The sequence below is a fragment of the Monodelphis domestica genome, chromosome 7 (genome assembly GCF_027887165.1).
Source record: "Monodelphis domestica isolate mMonDom1 chromosome 7, mMonDom1.pri, whole genome shotgun sequence".
Lineage (NCBI taxonomy): Eukaryota > Metazoa > Chordata > Mammalia > Didelphimorphia > Didelphidae > Monodelphis > Monodelphis domestica.
Genome location: NC_077233.1, coordinates 6,746,103 through 6,768,482, shown reverse-complemented (window position 1 = coordinate 6,768,482; position 22,380 = coordinate 6,746,103). Strand labels below are relative to the sequence as shown.

The window sequence follows — 22,380 nt, the reverse complement described above, 5'->3', positions numbered from 1 at the left end:
CAAAATGTTGTGGAAACAATAGGAAAGTTTTATAGAAATCTGTGGGGCAATAAATGTATTAATTAGTGAGGTCGAAATCTTAAACATCGGTTTTGTCCAAGATCACACAGGTAGCAAGTGAAAGCTGAGATTGAAACTCAAGTGTTCTTATTCCAATACAGATATCCATGTCCACTGCACCACACAGCCTTTTTTAGAGTGGATCCAGTTGTGGAAATTCTTTTGTATCAGGCTGAAAAGTGTGAACTATATTCTAAAATGAAGTAATATATAATAATATGTTGCATTGTGTATAATACAAGTAATAAAGTACACATATATGTAATGGTGTGTTGCATCATATAATGTATAAGAATATTACATATGTAACATATGTGGGGGTAAGGTGTGTGATGTGTATAATAATATGTTGCATAAGTATAAGGTATATAATAATATGGCTTTTAATATATGTAATAAATGATATAAGTAATAAACAAAGAACTTTATAAAACTTTAAATATTCTATTAAAGCTAGCTATTATAGCCTGGAAGAAGCCAAGAAAGTTAGAAAAGAAATGACAGGTTAAAGAGAAATGTTTAAGGAAGAGCTGGGGATGCTTAGAAATGAGTCAAAACTTGCTCTTGAGTTTCTGGCAGAAGAAGGAGAAAGAATGGTGGAACCTGCAGCAAAGATCCTTATGTTCCCCACTCCCCTGTGTGTGCTGTTTTCTCCCTTAGAATGTAACCATCTGTTATATGAGTGGAAAGAGGAGGAAGGAGACAGGGAAATTGAGATAATATGTTAAAAAATCAGTAAGCTCATGAATTTTCAAAAATAAAAGAATGTAAGCTCCTTGAGAACAAGAACTATCTCTTTTTTTTAATACTTGTATCCCCAGTACTTTGCAGATGATAAACGTTTGTCATGCTTTCATTTTGTCCATTGAGAGATTCAGTGCCATAGAGGGGATAGAGTATAGCTTGGAGTCAGGAAGACCTGGGATTAGGTGCTGTGTCTTATATATCCTTGTTAGGTGACCCTGGGCAAGTCACTTCATCTCTCATTGCCCCAGGCAACAATCAAAGATAATAAATTGTGCATTTGTGGAATGGGTTCCTTACTGGGAGCCCCTTAAACTGATGGAACTACATAAAGATCCATTTTCCACTCTCCCCACCACCACCCCCAAAAAGTGTATTGAACAGACTATAAATTCAAAACAAAAATGTGAACTGAAAATGAGTTGGAATAAAAAAAACATTTTCAAAAATGAATTTGCCAAATTGGAAAATGAGGAGCTGCCCTCTGATTGGGGAATGGCTGAACAAATTGTGGTATCTGTTGGTGATAGAATACTATTGTGCCCAAAGGAATGATGAACTGGAGGGATTCCATGTGAACTCGAACAACCTCCAGGAAGTGATGCAGAGTGAGAGGAGCAGAACCAGAACATTGTACACAAAGACTGATACATTGTGGCACAATTGAATGTAATGGACTCCTCCATTAGTGGCAATGCAGTGATCCTGAACAACCTGAAGGGATCTATAAGAAAGACCACTATCCACATCCAGAGGAAAAACTGTGGGAGTAGAAACACTGAAGAAAAACAACTGCTTGACTACATGGGTCGAGGGGATATGGCTGGGGAGGCAGACCCTAAATGAACATCCTAGTGCAAACATCAACAGCATGGAAATGGGTTCTGATCAAGGACACAAGTAATACCCAGTGGAATTGTGCATCGGCAACAGGAAGAGTGGGGAGGGGAGGGAGGAATAGAATATGATTTTTGTAACCAAGGAATAATGTTTGAAATTGAACAAATAAATTTTTTTAAAAATTTTAATGAATTTGCCCAATGCTGTATACAGTAAGTGTCTCGGGAGGTAGCTAACCCATGGCTAGCCCATCAACTAAGCACGCCAAAGACTCTTCTTACACAGGGATTATTATGTACCAAGCCCTGTGTCAAGCCTGCAGATAGAAATCAAATATAAAAGCAAGACAATCCCTGTTCTGCTAGAGCTAGCAGTCCAATGGGGATTCAAACATAAAAAGAGAGACACCTCTGAGTTTGGTAAGTGTTCTTCCTTTGTCTTCAGCGATCACTGGTAACAATGACCCCTCTCTAGGTAGATACATGCAGACAGTTGTCTTGCTTCTTCATCCTTTTCCATTTAAAGCTTCCCCTTTAAAAAAAACAAAAAACTTATCTCCCATATTAGAATCAATACTAAGGATCAGTTCCAAGGCAGAAGAGCAGTAAGGATTAGGCAGATGGAGTTAAGTGACTTGCCCAGGATCACACAGCTAGGAATTATCTGAGACCAGATTTAAATTCAAGATCTCCCATCTCCAGGCTTAGTTCTCTATCCACTGAGCCACCTAGCTTCCCTAGTTTGAAGTCCTTTTAACCAGATCCTCAAGACTCTATGTAAATACATTATGTTGAGCCCTTGGGAAGTCCACAAAAATACCTGGAAGGGAGCTTAGGGAACATATGATCCAATCCATTCATTTTACAGATGAGGAAACCAATGCCCATAGTTATCATGACTAGCCCCAGGTTGCAAGGTTAATGAAGAGACAATTGAGACATGAACCCAGATCCTTGGATCCAATTCAGGTTCTTTCCACAAAGTTTGAGGGAAGGAGCTCTTAGTTTTTAACAAAAATACCAGGTGCTTCTTTTCCAGACATCCTATAATCGGCATGATGTTGTCTTCAAAGTAGGTTTTTAGAAGCTGAATCATTTTTTTAGTAATGTTTTTAATTCTCAGATCTTTGGGGACTTCTTTCAAAATTGCCTTCAGGGCATCAGGCATTCTCTCCAAAATGTTCTCACAAGACAAGTTTTGGTCCCTTGAGGGTTAATTTGATTTTTTCAGACATACTAAAAAGCCATTTCAAGCCAGACCTGGTAAGTAAATGGCAATTGAGGTCCAAAATGAGGAATAAAGTAAAAATGATAAAACTGAGACTGAGGTGGTTCAGTGGATAGAGTACTAACTGTGGAGCCAGGAAGAGGTTGTTTCAAATTCAGCCTGAGACATTTATCAGCTGTTTGATCCTGGGAAAGTCATTTAACCTCTGTTTACCTCAGTTTCCTAATTTGTAAAATGGGGATGATAATGGCACCTACTTCCAAGGGTTTTGTAAAGATCAAATGAGATAATATTAGTAATAGTGCTTAGCACAATGCCCAGGCACATAGTAGCACTAAATAACTGTTAGCTATTATTTTTAATATAATTTTATTTTTTTAAAACATTTTTCTAGGGTTACATGATTCATGTTGTCTCCCTTCCTTATTCCCATCCTCTCCCAGAACTGACAAGCAATTCTACTGGATTATATATGTATTATCATTTGATACCAATTTCCATATTATTCATTTTTGTAATGGAGTAATCTTTTAAAATCAAAATCCCAAATCCTATCCCCATATCAAGTGATAAATCATATGTTTTTCATCTGCATTTCAACTCCTACAGTTATATCTCTTGTTGTGGATACATTCTTTTTCATTAGTCCTTCAGGATTGTCCTGGATCGTTGCATTCCTGTTAGTAGCAAAGTCTATCACAGTTGATCATTCCACAGTATTGCTATTGCTGTGTACAGTGTTCTCCTGGTTCTGTTCCTCTCACTCTGCATCAGTTCATGTAAGTCTTTCTAGTTCCTTCTGAAATCATCTCATTTGTCATTCCTTATAGCAAAATAGTATTCCATCTCATTCAGTCATTCCCCAATGAAAGGACATCCCTTTAGTTTCCAATTCTTTGCCACCACAAAGAGCAGTTATAATTATTTCTGTACAAATAGGTCCTTTCCCAAATTGTCTTTATCTCTTTGGGGTACCTGCCTAGTAGTGGTATGGCTGAATCAAAGAGCATCCATTCATTTAGAGCCCTTTGAGCATAATTCCAAATTGCCCTCCAGAACGGTTGGACCAATTCACAACTTCACCAGCAGTGCATTAGTGTCCCAATTTTGCCACATCCCCTCCAACATTTATTATCTTCCTTTACTGTCATGTTGGCCAATCTTCTAGGCATGAGGTGGTACCTCAGAGTTGTTTTGATGTGTGTTTCTCTAATTAGGAGGAATTTAGAGCACTTTTTCATATGATTATTGATAGTTTTGATTAACTATTAGCTATTATGTAGAAATGAACTTGGCCAAGGTAAAACAGGTAGTAAACTAAAAAATGGGAACTGAATTCAAATTCTGTCCTCTTTCCCTTATTCCACGCTGTTCATTGGATAGCCAAGGACTTCCAATAAATCTACAAAATTTAAAAAGTTGCAGAGGAAGCCTCAAGCATATTGGATGGAAGGTTTATGGAAGCAGTACATATCACTTAGAATAAGAAACCATGGATGGATTCACATTTGCAGCAAAGAAGGACTATGAATCCATATAATTAGTGATAAGTAGAACCTTCAGGAAAATTCAGATTTTCTTAGATCTGGCCTCAACCCCTTCCTGTTAGGCCATACTGCCTCCTGGTCCAAATAGGGGAGCATTCTTCCTGCAATGATATTCCTCTGAAAAGCTGTTCATCAACTGGGAAATGGCTGAACAAGTTGTGGTATATGATTGTAATGGAATAATATTGTGCCATAAGAAATAACAAGCAAGATGATCACCAAAAAATCTGGAAAGATTTATAAAAAAATTGATGCAAAGTGAAGTGAGCAGAACCAGGAAAATGGTGTTCACAGTAACAGCAATAATGTATGAAGATCAGCTGTGAATGACTTCATTTTTATCAATAAGGCAAGGATACAGAACAACTCCAAGGGACTCATGAGGGAAAAGGCTATCCACTGCCATAGAAAATACAGATGGAATGCAGACTGAAGCAGCCCATTCTTCACTTTATTTCCTTCATTAATTTTTCTTTAATATAAGCAATATTTATCTTCTTTCACAATATGATAAATATGGAAATATACATTGTTATGTTAGCACATGAGCAGGCTATATAATATTGTCTGCCATTTTGGGGAGAGGGAAGAATCAGAAGGAGAGAGAGAACATGGATCTCAAAATGTAATTATATTACTATTAAAAATGTATCAACATGTAAAAAGATCATTTTTAAAAGAAAAAATAAAGAAAATGCTATTCATAAAGTGGTTTTTCCCAATCTGACCGCACCATTCCCTTACTCAGCTAACTCCAATGTTTCCCGGTCAGCCCTAGGATCAAAACTATCAACTCCTTTCTTTGACTTTTAAACTTTCATATCCTCGATCCTATTTGCCTTATTCCAGCTTATTACTCTCCTTCACATACTGTTGTCCAGCCAAAATGGCCTTCTTATTGTCTTTATGCTCCATTTTCCACCTCCATTCCAAGTGGCCTTCATTCCTGCTCCTTAAAACCCTTAATTTCTTACAAGACTTTTCCGTTCCCCCACCCCAAATTACTTTGTACATATTTGCACATGTGTGCGTCTTCCCTAATAGATTATAAGGTCCTTGAGAGTAAGGATGGACTTTATTCTCCACATTTATCTCTAGCTCCAGAGCCTAGGAGAGTGCCTGGCATCCAGAAGTTGCTTAATAAATATTCATTGATTGATTCTCTGTATGTTAATGTCATGGACTCACAAGTTAATAAGGCTTGCATTGGGGTTATTTTTCCAGTGATAATAATGGATTCCTGTTCAGCATTCCGCTCTCATCTTGTCCCCCTGAGGCTAAAGGAATGGATTTCCTAGAGATCTGGTAACATGCGCTATGTTCTGCACCCATGAATCATCTTTCCTCTGCACGAAATATACTACCAAATACTGGGATCGCTCATGACTTTGGAATCATTAACAGATGCACAGACACATAGGAAGAATTGGGGGAGAGGAGGGGACAATAAGAGCTACAGAGACAGAGACAGAGAGACAGAAACAGAGACAGGGAGACACTGAGAGAATGAATTTCCAAAAAAAATATTGTCACCTGCTATGCCCGAGGTGCGTCCAATGTGCAAGGGATTTGTTAAAGAATTTGCAAAGTGGGGCAAAAAGATGATAGTCTTACAGTCTCTCAGAGAGGATACAACATGTAGACAAAAGATGGCACATGGGAGAATGTGAGACGGGAAAAGACAGCCTGTGCTGTGATGGCTTGGAAGTTTTCCTGACATTAAACCTCTAATTTGCAGCTAGCACTCTTGGCTCTGTCCTCAAGGAACAAAAAGAGCAAATCTCGTTTCTAAGGAAATTGAAAATGGGAATTAAGTAGGGGGGCTCCCTCTCTCCACTATGATTCAACATAGGTTGCCAAACACTAGCAACAGCAATAAGACAGAAGAGAGGAATTAAAGGCATAAACATCAATAAAAAGGACCAGGATTATCAGTTTGTAGACCAGGCAATAAGCATTTATTAAACACCTACTCTGTGCCAAGCAGTGCCCTAAGCATTGGAAATGCAAAGAAAAAGAAAAGAGAGTCCTTGTTTTCAAGGAGTTCACAATCTAATGGGAGAAGACAACATAGAAAAAATGCTTTCAAAGATGGGGAAGGGGGCAGCTGGGTAGCTTAGTGGATTGAGAGCCAGGCCTAGAGATGGGAAGTCCTAGGTTCAAATCTGGCCTCAGACACTTCCCAGCTGTGTGACCCTGGGCAAGTCACTTGACCCCCATTGCCTAGCCCTTACCACTCTTCTGCCTTGGAGCCAATACACAGTATTGATTCCCAAGACAGAAGGTGAGGGTTTACAATAAAAAAAAAAATTAAAAAAAAAAGATGGGGAAGTCCTGTAGTCAGGTAGGAAATGAAATGGCTGCCCTGGGTACCCTCTGTCCACCCTCCACCCCATCCAATCCGAGGGAAGGAGGTGCCCCAGGGCAAAGAAGTATGTCTCAGAGTCAATGTGATCTCTTAGAAGAATAAATTTCTGGAGATCAAGCAAAGAAGTAGCAATTGATGGTTTGCTGAAAAGAAAAAAAACCCCAGAGAATCAGTAAAGACTAATTAAGTAGCAGCAGCTTCAATAAAGGGTTCTTCTTGTTCAGTCATTTCAGTTGTGTTTGACTATTCATGACCACTTGGGGGGTTTTCTTGGCAAAGATACTGGAGTAGTTTGTCATTTCCTTCTCCAACTCATTTTATAGATGAGGAAACTGAGGTAAAAAGAGTTAAGCTAATAACACAGCTAATAGTTATCTGAGACCAGATTTTAACTCAGCTCCTCCTGACCCCAGCCCCAGAGCTCTATCCACTACAACACCTAGTTGCCCCTTCAATAAAGTAAAAAGATACAAAATTAGTACAGATGCACAAAAAAAAATTAACATTTCTGAAGAGCAGTAGCAAAAAACAAGAGGAAAGGATGGAGAACTCCTATTCTAAATAAATCGAAGGAAGGAGGGCATATTTTCAGATGAGAAAAACAGGAAGTTGCACCTGAGCTGGGTAGGATTTCATCCCAAAGCAAATATTCTGATTGGATTCAGGGTAGGACTTATGACAATGTTTTCAAACAAATATCACAGTTCTAGAGTTCCTCCCCTTTGTGTACTCTAAGAAGAATTTCCAATTCTTTGGCGGTCCAGTAGAAAATTTGCCCCAAACTTGGAAGGAATAAATAAAAGGATTTTTTTCTCTTTTACAGAAACCCTTTTTTAAAATCTCCTGTTCAAAATAACCTTCCATCTAAGCTAGAGAAAGAGCATCTCAAGAAAATGAACTGCATGAATAACGTGGGCATATGTTCAGTGGCCCAGAAGAAGAAACTCAAAAAATGAAAGTACACTGGAGTCATAAGATAAAAATTTTAAAAGAGACAACCTCAGGCACAGGACAAGGGAAAGGAAGGAATGGAGGAATCAAATGAGTCAACATGAAATATAAAAAAGAAAAACAGAATTATAGATCTTAAGACTGGAGAGAAAAAAAAGGAAAACGAGGCCTCACTGGTTCTCTAGAGCCCCAAGTGAGGGCAGTATTGTTCTCTGTGCTAAGCCTTTACATGTTTCATCTGGTTGATCCTGGAACAGCTGGAGTGGGGCCTCTCTCTGTAAACTCACCCACTCATTCTGCTGTTAGAAAGTTTGTTCCTAAGAGTTTAAAGTTTCCCCCTGCTGAGAATAGGGCCATTATTCTTTGTTATACTCTTAACCACAGTCAATAAGCCATCCCTTTCCTCTGCACTCTCCCCCCTCGAGTATTTATGGAGGCATCAATAGCTCTTTTCCTTTGGCATGTACATATGCAATTCCCTTGGTCCCTGATGCCCTCCAAATCCATGATGGTGAAAAGAGGAGGGGGTGAAGGGAAGGGTCATCTTTCCCATCCTTCGCATCCCCTCCCAATTGATCAATCTTTGTCTCCTAAAGAAAGAGCAAAGCCAACCTGCGCTGGGCAGTCTGTGCACTGCTAAGTGGGCATGTCTGCCAGCCCTTCTGAGTATTGATTGCTGGATTGATTTTTAAGATTTATAGAAATGCACTCACTGCCAAGGTCTCAGGGCACCTATATGACAGCAACATTAAGTAAAATAAAAAAGTGGACATTACCTTGTCCCCAAGGGCTTCCCATTGCCATTCCAACAGGAAAAAATAACCCATCCACATTAAAAGGTGGGCTCTGTGCCATTCTCTGAAGGTCAGCCAAACAAGGCTTTGTCAGGCATGAAAGGGGAAAGGGGATACCCAGACAACAACAGGAAATTACATGTACGGCGAGCTTTATAAGCTTTATCTCGTTTGCACATCACAACCCCAGAAGTAAATTCAATAGGTGTTAGTCATTCCCATTTCACAGATGCGAAAGCTGAGACTCCAAGAAGAAACTAAGTGACTTTCCCAGTAACATTTTACTATTTCTATTTTAAGTAATTTCTCCTTTTTCATCAACATGGAAGGATAGGAGGAGTTCATATAATGTCTGATCCCGTGGAAGAAATCCAAACCCAAAAGGGAATGGGAGCTCAGAACACTAACTAATCCAAAGTGAACCCAAAGCCGATGCCTAGGGATATTTTGTAGCATTGGGATGTTATTGCTATAATGTAATTATTAAGAACAGAGGAGACAAGTAAAAGCAAATACCAGTATAGGATAAGGACATACGTTTATTAGGACAAGTGTTGTTTGTTTATTTTTTAAATGTTGAACCTGGAGTCAGGAGCCCTGGGTTCTCATCTTGACTGACACTTTTGATATCCTGACTGTGGACAAATTGTCTTTCCTTTCTGTGCTCCCATTTCCTCATATGTAAATGGGCTGCTTCCTTCCTAATTCCCACTATTGTTGTGGCAAACTTTTATAGGCAAGTGAATTATCCTGATTATTACTATAATTGTTAGTGAAACTCCTTTGAATGAATGAATGAAAATGTACCATGGAAAATCATGTCATTGATGGCTTTCAAACTGCCAGAAGCTCCATTGGCCAGTGATCCTAAGACCATTGACCCTCAACAGGCTTGGGATGTATGTCATGACTGGTTAAAACCTCCAAGTCTTTTCTTCTCCAGGCTAAGCATTCTTAATTCCTTCAAACAGTTCTCAGGTGGCATTATCTTGAGCCCCTCCCCAATCCTGAGTGTCCTGATCACTCTAACTTGCTAGCTTGTCAATGTTCCTTCTAAAATATGGTACCCAAAAGTGAGCACAACACTCTAGAAGTGGCCTGCCCAGAGTATGTTCTGATCACTGTGCCTTGCTCAAAACAGCCTAAGATAATGAATTTTGGGAACTACAATCACTGTTGAGCTTGGAATCTACCAAAATACTCAGATATTTTTCAGACTGCTATCTAGCTAAATAAACCATGGCCACATTGAATAAGTAAAGTTAGTCTTTTGAACCTAAGGAATCTTTGTCATTTATACTTATTAAATTTTATTTTTATGAGATGCAATTGCCCACTCTAGCCTCTTGTTGGCACATAATAGGCACTTAATAAATGTTTCTTGACTGGTTTTTGGATTCTGATTGGCCATTGAATATGCTTATTCTGCCTGATGGTTTTATGATATTTAAATATAAATATAGCAGGGATGAGAAAACCCAAATTCCATTATAGAGCTGATAAACATGCCAATGAGATCCTTAATAGGCATGCAAAGTAATGTCATTTTATAAAGAAACAAAATATTAGGAATAGTAAGAAAAAGTATGAAAAAAATTAGAAGAAAGCTATGGGACACTCTACAAATAGGGATCGTCTAATCCAATTCTCTCACTATACAGAGGAGAAAAGTGAAGTTCAGATAGAGAAAGAATTAAGCATTTTTGTAAAGATATTTTATTCTACCAGTTACATATAATAACAATTTTCCACATAAGTTTTCTGAAGTTATATGATCCAAATTGTTTCCCTCCCTTCCTTCCCCACTCCTGGAGTTGGCAAACAATTTGGTCTGGATTATACATGTATTGTCAGGCAAAACAGATTTCCATATTGTTCATTTTTGTAGGAGAATAATCACACAAAACCGAAACGCAAAAATAAAAACCCAAATAAACTAAAGTGAAAACTCTTATGCTTTGCTCTGCATTCTGACTCCCACAGTTCTTTCTCTGGAGGTAGATAGTGTTCTTGGTCATAGGTGGCTCAGAATTGTCCTGGATCATTATATTACTGAGAGAAACCGTCTTTCACAGATGATCATTCCACAACATTGCTGTTACTGTGTACAATGTTCTTCTGGTTCAACTTATTTCACTCTGCATCAGTTCATGGAGGTTTTTCCAGCTCTTTCTGAAATCATCCTCCTCATCATTCTGATAGCACAATAGCATTCCATCACCAACCTGTACCGCAATTTGTTCAGCCATTCCCCAATTAATGGACACCCACTTAATTTCCAATTCTTTGCCACTGCAAAAAGGGCTGCTATAAATAATTTTGTACAAGTAGGTCCTTCCCACTCACACACACACTTTTTTAAAAATCTCTTTGGGATATAAGCATTTGTTGATGTGCCAGGCCTTCCACTAACTGCTTATTATAAATATTATCTCATTTGATCCTCACAACAATAGCAGCTTTGGAAAACCCTTCCTTGTCCTCCTAATTCTTAGGATATACTACTCTCTCTCTCTCTCTTCCAATTACTTTATACCAATTTATTTATGTTAATGTTATCTCCTTCCAATAGTAGGTAAACTTCCTGAAAACAGGGACCGGTTGGTTTTGCTTCATAGCCACAGAACCTAACAGTAAAAAAAGACCAAGAATCTGGTTTTGAATTCTCTCTCTGTCACTAGCTGAGTAATCCCTTAAACCTTCAGTCTCTTCCACTGTAAAATGGCCAAGTTGGACAAGAGAGCCTCAGAATTGCCCTCCAGTTCTAATATTTCATGCAAATTACAGTATCAAAGTTGTTTGGGACAGGGAGAGGTTAGCCAACTTGCCCAGAGTCACATGGAAAGAATATGTTCAGAGGCAGGATCTAAACCCAGGTCTTCCTAACCCCAAGGTAATTTCTCAATCCAAGACAGCTCTCTCCCAGGCACATAGTGAGTTCTTAAAAATACTTGCTTGTTGATTGATTATTATTACAATGATCTCTTCTAGGTTCTCTTTAGAAGCAAAATTGCAAATTAAAAAAAACCCTTAGAACAAGACAGCTCATTCAGGAAAAGGAGAGATTTTCACAAGGAGTTTAGAAATGGTTAAGATGATTTCTCCATCTGAAAATGTTGCCTAAATAGAAGTACACCCGTCTCCCTCAAAGGTCCGAAAACTGCCACAGCAGCCCAAACTTTTTCTTCATCATCTTCAGCAATACAAATGCATCTGGCCAAATGGTGCTGTTCGGTTTCTCCAGTTGTCTATACCTCTGTCTGTGATAGCTCTTTCTGTCTACACCCACACATGATCATAAAAATCAGAAAAGAAGGCATGAAATTTGGGCTGGCAGGGAAAGGCAATAAACTTAAAAGCTATAAGTTGACTCTGCCTCTTTCTAGATTGACTTTTGTCAATAAATATCCATTTATACTTAAAGTCAAACACCTGATGCTTAGTCATTCTAGTCACATGTGCACTGAAGGGTCCACTGGCCCTCCAAAAGCAAATCATTGAAATCAAGCATTTTTTCTTTATTAGATTTTGTTTTCCAGCTGTTTTAACTTAATAGAATCTTTTTTGTTTTTAATTTCAAACTGGATGATGCTTTTGGCTAAAAGATGATCTTCCTTCCAGCCCACTGGCCCCTTCTCTGTCAATGGCTATTAAACTCAGAGCAATGATTTGCCTTCTGACAGGTCAAGATTTTCATTTTCCCTTTGCACATCAGACTTTGTTTGAGGCCACCAAATTCTGTCAGGCAAATTACATTTGATGAGAAAAGACTTAAAGTTCACCCATTCAAATTCCAGTGTCTTAGGGACATGCCCATTACAGTGTGTTGCTACAGAATTACTATAGAGCCTTGAAAGTATAATGGGAAAACAGACATATTATTCAGAGTTTCTGTATTGAGAGGAATGTCAGACATCATCTAGACTAGACCAGATCTGAGTAAAAGCCAATGGTGTGCTGATGAATGTTTAACAACCAACTTTCACAGGGTGGGGGGGAAAGAAGGAATATGCACATGAAAAACTTTTCATCTTAATCTGCATTATTAATATTTTCTCCATTGCCGTTCTTGGTTATAGGTTATAAACAAAACAAGAAACTAAACACTGTTTATAGCATCAGCCAATTTCCAAAGTTGAAATGCTCACTCAGAAAATTTAACAATCAGCTCTCACAAGCCAGTTCAAGTTTGGTTCCAGAACACCACTGGTAAGACCCTTCTCTCTAGCATATCTGACAAAAAGAGAGTCATCTACCTTCTTCCAATAATGGAAGAATCCACTCTCTACTTCCCAAAGTAGTCCATTCTATTTGGAACAACTCAAATCTGCTCTCAAGTCCACACATCTCATCCCTCTTCCACATGACAGCCCTTCTGAGACTTGAAGACAGCTAGCATGTCCCTGACACTTCTTTCCTCCAGGCTAAGCATCCCCAGTTGAGACTTTTTTCAGTCTTCTTTTCTTAGGGTTCTTTCCAGGACCATTGCTCTCATTTGGACATGAAGCCAGGAGGCATACGCCAAGGGTAGCTGCTGAATGGCCATTTTACCATAGCCATAAAGAACAGGCTGTATTGGGGAACAAATAGTAAAGACAACAAAACATCTTTTTAGTTGGGCTTGGGAATCGAGGCAGATAAAAAATGACTAGGATGTGGGTGCTCAGGCTGAATGAGCCAATGGGTGTTGATGGCACAGTGAAGGCAAAATTGCTCAACTCTTTTTCTGGGAAGGATAGCCCCCCCAAACCTCAAAAGTTGCTGATTTGTACAAGGCAAGTAAGGATGTGATAGCAGAACACAGTGTCCCCTGGTGAGTTCAAGTTGCCTGGCCAAGATGAACAACATTTTGAGTACTGGAAGAGCCAGTGGGTATGACTGCTGAGCCATTGTCCATGAGCTATGAAAGACGGCAGAGGACAGGAAAGTTCGTTTAGGAATTAAGTGGTTGATTTAATTGAGGTACCTGCCTTCTCTGACTACACCAGTTGAGGCAAGGAGGTTACCCCATTCTGGTACTATTCTTACAGAAAAGATGGAGATTCTAGCCTAGACAACAGAAAAGTTGGGTGGATTTGGAACTGGCTGAATGACTGGACACAAAAAGTACTCTTTAATGGTTCAGTGTCAACTTGAAAGGTTACCAGCAAAGTTCTTCAGGTATCTATAACTGGCCTGTGTCATTAAACATTTTTCTATTTACTTGGATAAAAGCATAGATAGCATGATTATCAAATTTGTGGACTAACTAAAGCTGAGAATGATTACTAGAATACTGTACGGTAAACTCAAGATTCCAAAAGATTATGGAAAAGATTCTAGAACATTGTGTTAAATCAACTGAAATGAAATTGAATGGGGACATATACAGTCATGCACAAGTATAAGATTAAGATGGAGGAGACGTGGTTGTTTTTTTAAACCCTTACCTTCCATCTTAGGATCATTATTGGTTCCAAGACCAAAAAACCAGTAAGGGCTAGGCAATGAGGGTCATCTAACTGCCCATGGCATCGCTTTTTAATCTGAAAAAACTCAGGGATTTTAGTGAACTACAGGCTCACTATAAGTCAACAATATGGAATATTAGCCAAAAAGCTCATGTAATCTCTGCCTGGGGTAGTCAAGTGGTACAGTAGCTAGAGTGCCAGACCTGGAGGCAAGAAGACTCATTTCCTAAATTCAAATCTGGCCTCAGTTACTTAACTAGCTATGTGGCCCTGGGCAAACCATTTAACTCTGTCTGCTTCACATTCCTCATCTGTAAAATGAGTTGGAGAAGGAAATGGTAAACCAAGAAAATCCTAATGAGATCATGAAAAGTCAGACATGACTGAAAAATGACTAAACAACAACGATGATTTTAGCCTCGATTTAAAGTATTGCTCCATCCAGGATTAGGGAAGGAAGGTATACAGAGCTCCTCCATATTCTGCCCTAGTTTGACAACATCTTGAAGGATTGTATTCAGTCCTAGGAACTATACTCAGTAGGAACATTTATTAGCTAGATAATGTCCAGAGTAGGAGAGCAGCTGTGATGGTGGAGGATATCAAGATGATGCCATGCGATTAACCATAAGGTATTCACCTAAGAGAAGGTACGTGAGTCAGGAATATGAGGGCTTCCTTCAACTATCTGAGGGACTTTCACAGAAAACAGACATCGATTGCTTCGACTTGGCCCCAGAGGGCAGAAGCAACAGCAATAGGTGGTGGGGAGAAGGTTTGCAGGACAAATTTTGGGTTCATGTAAGCAAAGCTTTCTTCTTAATTAGATTTATCTGAAGATGGGGTAGGTTAATTCAGGAGGCAGATCGACAAAACTGAGGTGGACACTCATCAGCTAGGTCACATGGGGACTCTTGCTCTGATATAGTTTGGACTAGACTCTGAGGACTCTTCAGATTCTGAGATTCTGCGAGAATCTGGGTTTGGGGATCAGAAGACCTAGGTTTGAATCCCAGCTCTACTTCTGAGTGTCGGTAAGATCTTGAGCTAGTCACTTCTCCACGGGCCCTACTTTTCTCATGTGTAAATGCCTGGGGAGCTTCCCGGACCCAAACAGTCTCCAAGAGCTCTTCCAGCTGTAGGTAACTGGGCTGAGAACCAGAAGAGGAACTCTGCCACTGACTGGCTGGGAGAATATGGGCAAGAGAACTCTGACTCCTGGGCATTGGACTAGGTGGCCTCTAAGGTTCCTTCTAGCTCCATCAATCTATGGTCAAAAGGCTTTGTGCAATGGTGGGAAGAATATTAGGCTTCAGTCCTTGCCAGTGGTGTATTCTTGATCAAGCCTCAGCTTCCTCACTTATTTTTGAACCTTTACCTTCTATCTCAGAATCCATACTAAGTGTCAGTTCCAAAGCAGAAAAGTGATAAGGGATAGGCAATGGGGTTAAGTGACTTGCCCAGGATCACACAACTAGGAAGCATCTGAGGCCAAATTTGAACCCAAGATGTCCCATCCAGGCCTGGCTCTCTATCTACTGAGCCACCTAGTGCCCCAGCTTCCTCATTTATAAAAGGGCAACAGCATACTATGTCCCTTCCAGAGTTATTATATGGAAAACATAATAGAATTATGAGTGATTATCATCAAAAAGGAAGATTTATTAACAATCAGTGCTACAATTCCAAATATGGACTATCACAGCTAATATCACATCATGACATTTTGGGCACCACAAAGAATTCCAATTTGTGCTATTAGCAATAATTAAATTCATTGCTGCCTACCTAACACATGTTAGCATCTCATAAGAACCAAAAAGAGAAGGAGCCAAATGAGCTGGCATCCTGCAGATCCAGAAAAACTGCATTTTGTTTATCCTGAAATAAAAGAAATACTACTCATAAGGATGCTATGGAATGCAAACAGGAGGTGAAGCAGGAGTCCTTTGTGTGCCTGGTGCCTAGCACTGGGTCTGGCCCAATACTTAGGCATTAAACAAATATTTGTTGAGGGGTGGATAGAGCAAATAGAGTACCAGGCCTGGAGTTGGGAGGTTCTGGGCTCAAATATAGCCTCAGACACTTCCAAGCTACTTGGCCCTGAACAAGTCACTTAACCCTGTTTACCTAGCCCTTGCCCTTCTGTCTTAAAGTTGTTACTAAGACAGAAAGTCAGGGCATAAATAAATAAACAAATGAATGAATGAATGAATGAATGAATGAATGCATAAAAAATAAATTATTAAATAAATGAATGAATGAATGAATAAACAAACAGATAAACAATCAAATAAATAACTATTTGTGGGAGGAATGTTCTGAGATTTGAGTTTTAGTCTTCATGTTTTCCTCCTCTCCTCTTTCCTTTTCTAGACTAGTAGTAGTGGTAGTCAGAGTGAGTCAGAGGCTAAGTGACTTGCACAGGGTCACAAAGCTAGCAAGAAAATGAGGTAGGATTCCAACTCCAGTCTTCCTGACCCCAAGTTCAGTTCTGTATCCATTATATCAGCATAATTATTATAACAAAAATTTGCATCATATTTTCTTAAAACCCTTACCATGTCTTAGAATCAATATTATCTATTGGTTCTGAGGCAGAAAAATGGTAAGTGCTAGGCAATGGGGGTTAAGTGACTTGCCCTGGGTCACTTAGCTAGGATGTGTCTGAGGCCACATTTGAACCCAGTACTTCCCATCTGTGCCTGGCTCTCAATCCATTGAGCTGACCTACATCATGCTTTATAATCTTGAGTATTCTACATATCACTGTTCCCATTTGGCTGTCCCCATTCCTGTGAGGTAAGCACTCCAGGCATTATTATACCCACTTTACAGGTAGGGAAATGAAGGTTCAGAAAGCAGAGGTCCTTTGTTCAATATCACACAAACTGTAAAAAGAAGAGCCAGGATCCAAAGCGAAGTCCTCTGACCTCAGATTTTGCAACTACCCAGCCAGGAAGGGTATTGGGCAAAATCTGAAACTCAGTTTCCTCATTCAGATCCATTCTCTGTGTTGATGTGTTTGCAGTATTTTGAAGAAAAGTACAATTGGCCCCCTCCTGGAGTAGGGTCAGTCTTTCCATCCTTCGCTTCACTCCACTGACAAATGGATTGCATTCATTGAAACATACACAATCCAATTGATCTTATTCCCTCAACTGGAATTTCATTTTTTCTACTTGGGTTTTATTCAGCAATATAAATACAATTAGCTCCTGTCAGTAGCATGCTAGGAGTCACTGGTGCTGAAGCTTCATGCTCCCCCTTCCAGAAAGCCATCAGTCTATTATATTTGGGGCTAAGATGGGGAAGCAAGAGATGTGAGGGAAGGACATTCATTCATTTGCTGGAAATGAGTCATAGAATCCCAGCACCCAAGAGACCCTGGTGGTGTCCATTTATTCTGAACTTTACCCAAAAAAGAATTCCCAAGTCAACATGCCTTTCCTTAAGGATCTGCAGCAAGATGACAGCCCCTGCCTCCTAAGGAAGAAGAACTTGTTAGGACCTTCATCTTGACATAAAGTCCAAATTGGTCTCTTTCCAGCTTCTACTTTCCTTTTGTGTCCCCTTTCAGTCCTCTGAAGGAAAAACATATCCAACCTCATTCTGGCCTGGTTTACTTCCTGATGCCTTGCAGGAACAGCTGTATTCCCAGGTCATCACTGATGGAGGCCCTGCTTTGACCAAAGTGGGTAGCAAATCATTAAGGGAAAGTAGCTTGGTAGTAGCACAGTGGATAGAGAGCCAGGCTTGGAGTCAGAAGGACCTAAGTTCAAATCTGGCCTCATATACTTCCTTCATGTGAGACCCTGAGCAAGTCACTTAACCCCAATTGCCTAGCCTTTACCACTCTTCTGTCTTGGAACTGATTCTTAATATCAATTCTAAAATAGACAGTAAGGGCTTAGAAACATCATCAGGAGATGGTCTTGCCCAGTGGCTGTGGAGTAGTCCATTGTTTTCCTGGTGGCCAGCTCTCTAGCGATAAGCCTCTCCAAACATAGCTCTGCTGGTCATGTTCCTCATCCCTAAGACTATTTGGATGTCTTGTAACTCACATAAGCAAAGGGGCATGGAGCCTTCTTTTCAGCCCCAGCAGTATGTAAACTCCTTGAAAGGAGGGTCCTTTATTTGATTCTTTTTGTACCTCTGCATTCCCCTGCTCCTAGCTACTCCACACTTTTGTGCCCCTAAACACTTCAGTGTTTGGGAGAGTGAATGGAACTGAGTCATTGCAAGGAAGCTGCCTTGAGTTGTTCCAATCTTATACCTAGAGGTTCCATTTGACCCAAGTTCTGAGTTCGCATGGACGGGGTTCAATCTGGGGATTTCCTTGCCCTATCTTTCTTTGGCTCTTTATTCATCCACCCCCAAAAAATCTCCAAATATTGCTTGTGTATAGACCTTCATAGATATGGATAAAAAGATTCCCTAGACCCCATACAAGCACTCAAGTTAACAATGCATGCATTGAGTACAGGACATCCTTAATTCCACCTCATAGAAAATGCAGAGTTCATAAGAGCCCATAAACAATGCAAAAAACCTATAAAAGACTAATAGATCACAAACAATCAATACCTCCCTCCTCTCTCCTGCTTGTCCCACTTTCCACATGGTCCTAACGTCCTCCAGGCTCATTTCATCACCCTGTTGTTTGGACTTCCCTTGAAAGAGAAACACTTAAGGCTGTGAGAGAGGTAACCTCCAACATTCAGTGAGTCCTCTTTCACCCTCCAAAGATTCTCTGAGGGTTTGGATTCCCCAGAAAGGATGCTCAACGGGAGCTCCACTGTCCAGCAGACACACCCCATCTAAATACCTCAAAGTAACAGCACAGTACAAATTCCAGGAACCTTGCCCTCCACCGCATGACTTCAGCCCTTTGCCATGGCTTTTACCAGCCCCAGGAGCCACCTTGTGATGTGATTTTCTACTCAAGACACTTGTTATCCAAGAATTCCCCACCTTTCAATAGAAACTGAATCACCAAACATCAGGTATTTCTAAAGGTAAAATCACGATCTCTATCTGAGCCACAAAGCCCTGGGGTTTGGGTCCCACCTTGGACATTTCCTACCTGTGTGACTCTGGACAAGTCACTTCTCCGCCGTTCTGGGCTATGCTCCAAATCTATAAGTTTTAGAGCATGGTCCAACCTGCAGAGGTAAATAGTTTCCTCCCCTGGAAGTGCTCTAAATTAATGAAAAGGCAAGTCCAGCTCCTATCCCTAAATTTAGTGGGAGAAACAAAAGAAAAAGACAAGAATTAAGTGTTCTCTGATAGACACGCTGTCAGAGAATTTGAGAAAGGAGGAAGATGAGAGAAAAAAACAACATCAAAACTATGTTTACCTCCTTGTAATGCTTCCCCCATTTTGTGAGGTAGGAAAAATAATTAGGCACTTTTGTTGGTTTGAAGATTATCAGTACTAAAATGGAAAGGGAGCAGCAAAAATCATGTAAAGTAACCAGGGTTTGGTTTTTTCAAATCTGAGAAGTGGTTTAACTTGAATCTTGTTCTCCATATACAGTGCGGCAGCATCAAGGATCTGTTTAGAAGGAGGAAAGTTTGTAATTTTCTGTTAAGCAAAGTGCTGTTTACTTCTTCGGCAGCCCAGGCGTGTAATCGAGCACTTTGTGGCTTATTAAAGCACTTTGCTAATGTACAGAGCACTTTCCTAAAACAAGAGGAAAGAGAGACAGCCCTCTTTCAAACCGTCTTTGAAAATGACTGAGAAGCTGTTGTTTTTTAACTCCCAAAAAGAAGAGTTCACAAGAAAACGAGCTGTGTGTGTGCAAAACTGCAAGCAAGGCCCTTGGAATCGCCAGTTCCAACACAAGATGACAAATGACACTTACTCCTTCCTTCTCATAGCTTTGCACAGACCATCTCCTGTTCTCGTGCCCTGGCACAGAGTGGGCACTTTGGAAATAATTCTTGAACTGCATAGACTTGAAAATGCTTTTCTTATTTCATTGAACATACTTCCATTGAACTGAAAGGAAATGGGAAGCAGAGAAAAATCAGAGATAATAACTGCATGATAGAGGAGGAAACGAGCTGTCTTTCTGTCCTCTCTTTCCAAGATAGATTCACCCACCAGAACATAATAACAGCCATAGCTAGCATTTATACAGAGCTTTAAAGTTTACAAAGGGTTTTACATAGTCCTCATCCCTGTAGGGGGAAATCTAGAAGCCTGAGAATTCACGAAATTGAAAACTGATGGTTGTGTCTATTCCTGTAAACATGGAAGCCTATTTTTCTTCCTTTCATGAACTCTAGAACTGGAAGGAATCTTAAAAACCATACGACCCAGGTCTCATTTATTTAGCCTGGGTCTCCTTATCCCACCCATACTGGAAGTATGATAGCCATTCCTGTGCCCTTTCCTGCTATTGATCAGCATGGAAGCTTTGAGCTGCTCTCTTTCCAGCTTGGGCCAGTTTTCCCATCTTTAAGCAGTCTAGTGGTTCTCTCCTTACACAGACTCACCATCCTGTTGTGGGTACCTTTATCAAATATTCTTTATCGAAGAGCCTCTTTTCTCATGCAATTATTAGCCCTGATTTTTCACTGCTTCTGTTTTCCTTTCAGTTCAATGCAATGGTGTTTAATGAAATAAAATAATCACTTTCAAGTTGTTGCAATTCAACAAATATTTCTGAAGTGCCCACTCAGTGCCGGGGAATGAGAACAGCAGCCACTGCAGCTCAGAACTCCTGGGTCCACCACACGACACGCCAGCCTCAGTCTCCCCTTTAGCAGAGATGACAGTCTTGCGCCATAATGTCAAGATTGCACCCCTTATATTTCAAGGAGAATAACAAGCCTAGGTCAACAAAATTCTATGCCTGTGGAGGCCCAGGCAACAAGCAGGAAAAACGAAAGTGGAATTTAGTTCTCCACCCACCATCCTCCCAAATACAGTGTTCTTTCCCATGGAAAGGGAAGGGACTGGCCAGCATAAATTATGTCAGAAACCACAAGAATCCACAATGGAGCTGTGGACTTCTGCAGGTCAGGACAGATGAGTGGCAGGTGCCATTTCAATAGGGCTTAAGGGTTTGCAGAGCCCCTGGCATACATCATCCCTTCAGTTGCATAAAGCAATAGAGGGAAGAAAGTGGCATGGCTGTCATCTCCCATCTTTTTTTTAACCCTCACCCTCCATCTTAGAATCAGCATGTGTACTGGCTTCAAGGCGGAAGAATGGTAAGAGCTGGGCATGAGGGCTAAGTGACTTGTCTAGGGTCACACAGCTGGGGCTGCCTGAGGCCAGTTTTGAAGCAGGACCTCCCATCCACCGAGCCATCCAGCTGCCCCTGTTATCTCGCATCTTAAAAGGAAGAAACTGAGGTTCGGGGGATTTGTGACTTGTACTGTGCTCCCACATAACCGATAGGATAGTGCCTGCCTTCTCAATGGGTCAGTCAACACGCATTCATTTCAAAGCGGAGTGCCAGGCACGGTGCGGGGCATAAAGACAAGCTCCATTCAGAGCGAGCCCGTCTGTGGCTCCCGTCCTGGGGCCTCTCCCCCGCGGGCTCCCCGCGGGCTCCCCACGGCCAGATACTCAGCGACAAAGCCCAGCCTTCAGTTCTTTGTCTGCGTGATTCTAAGCCTCCGTTCAGGAAGTCTGATCCTACAATCAATCGTGTCTGTTGGGCACAGCAAGATGGCCTTGCAGGAACACGGGGGCCGCCATTATGGAGAGGAGCTCCATTATCGCTGCGGCGGCCGCTCCATTAAAAGCCGGCACGTCCACAGCTGCGACTCTGACTGGGGTCTCGCCGAGGCGAGGAACTTTCCAGACACGGCTCTGGCCACTCCAAGGCCGCTCTGCTCATCCCAAATCGTCCGAAAGGCAGCATCGAACGGTAAATGGCCCCCTGGTGACCGGCTGGGCTGGCTGGGTGCTTTTTTTCCCCTTCTACTGCGAAGAAAGAAAAGACAGTAAAAGTTCCTTCTGTGAGTTGCCAAGGTGCTCCCAGCCCATTGTGCGGAATCATTGTCAGGTTAAATTAGGGACTACAGACTCCATGAGTGTAAAAAAATCGATAGTTGATGGAAGATTGCTCCCCGGAAAATCTGTTTTGATTCCAGGATTAATTTGTGACCAAAGCCTTCTGCAAAATGACATGCCATTAGTCAGAAAATGAACGCATTCTCCCCCTGAAATTGGATGGAAATATGTCAGGTGATTGACCCATTCATCCTGCGGGCTCCGGGCAGAAAGAGGGGGTGTGGTAGCTGGGTGAATTAGCGCCCCAACATGGGCCATTTTCCAAACAGGATTAAAAAAGAATATTTTTTTAAAAGTCCAGTGTGAATTGGGAGTATTCTCCAAGCCGCCTGGAAAGGCTATTGCAAATGCATTCCGCCAAGGC

At 40.8% G+C, this 22,380-nt stretch overlaps 1 long non-coding RNA gene across 3 annotated transcripts in view; it reads right to left on the bottom strand.

Annotated features, from left to right (window-relative positions):
- Positions 1-1,581: 1,581 nt before the first annotated feature.
- LOC107649721 (uncharacterized) overlaps positions 1,582-22,380 on the bottom strand; it is a 66,267-nt gene continuing 45,468 nt past the window's right edge. Inside the window, exon 3 of one of the 3 annotated variants that reach the window (XR_008913303.1) lies at positions 1,582-2,175. This is a non-coding gene — a long non-coding RNA (uncharacterized LOC107649721). Of the gene's footprint in view, positions 2,176-10,230; positions 21,927-22,380 lie in introns of those variants that run through there. The other 2 variants (XR_008913301.1, XR_001623911.2) reach the window with 2 other exon arrangements.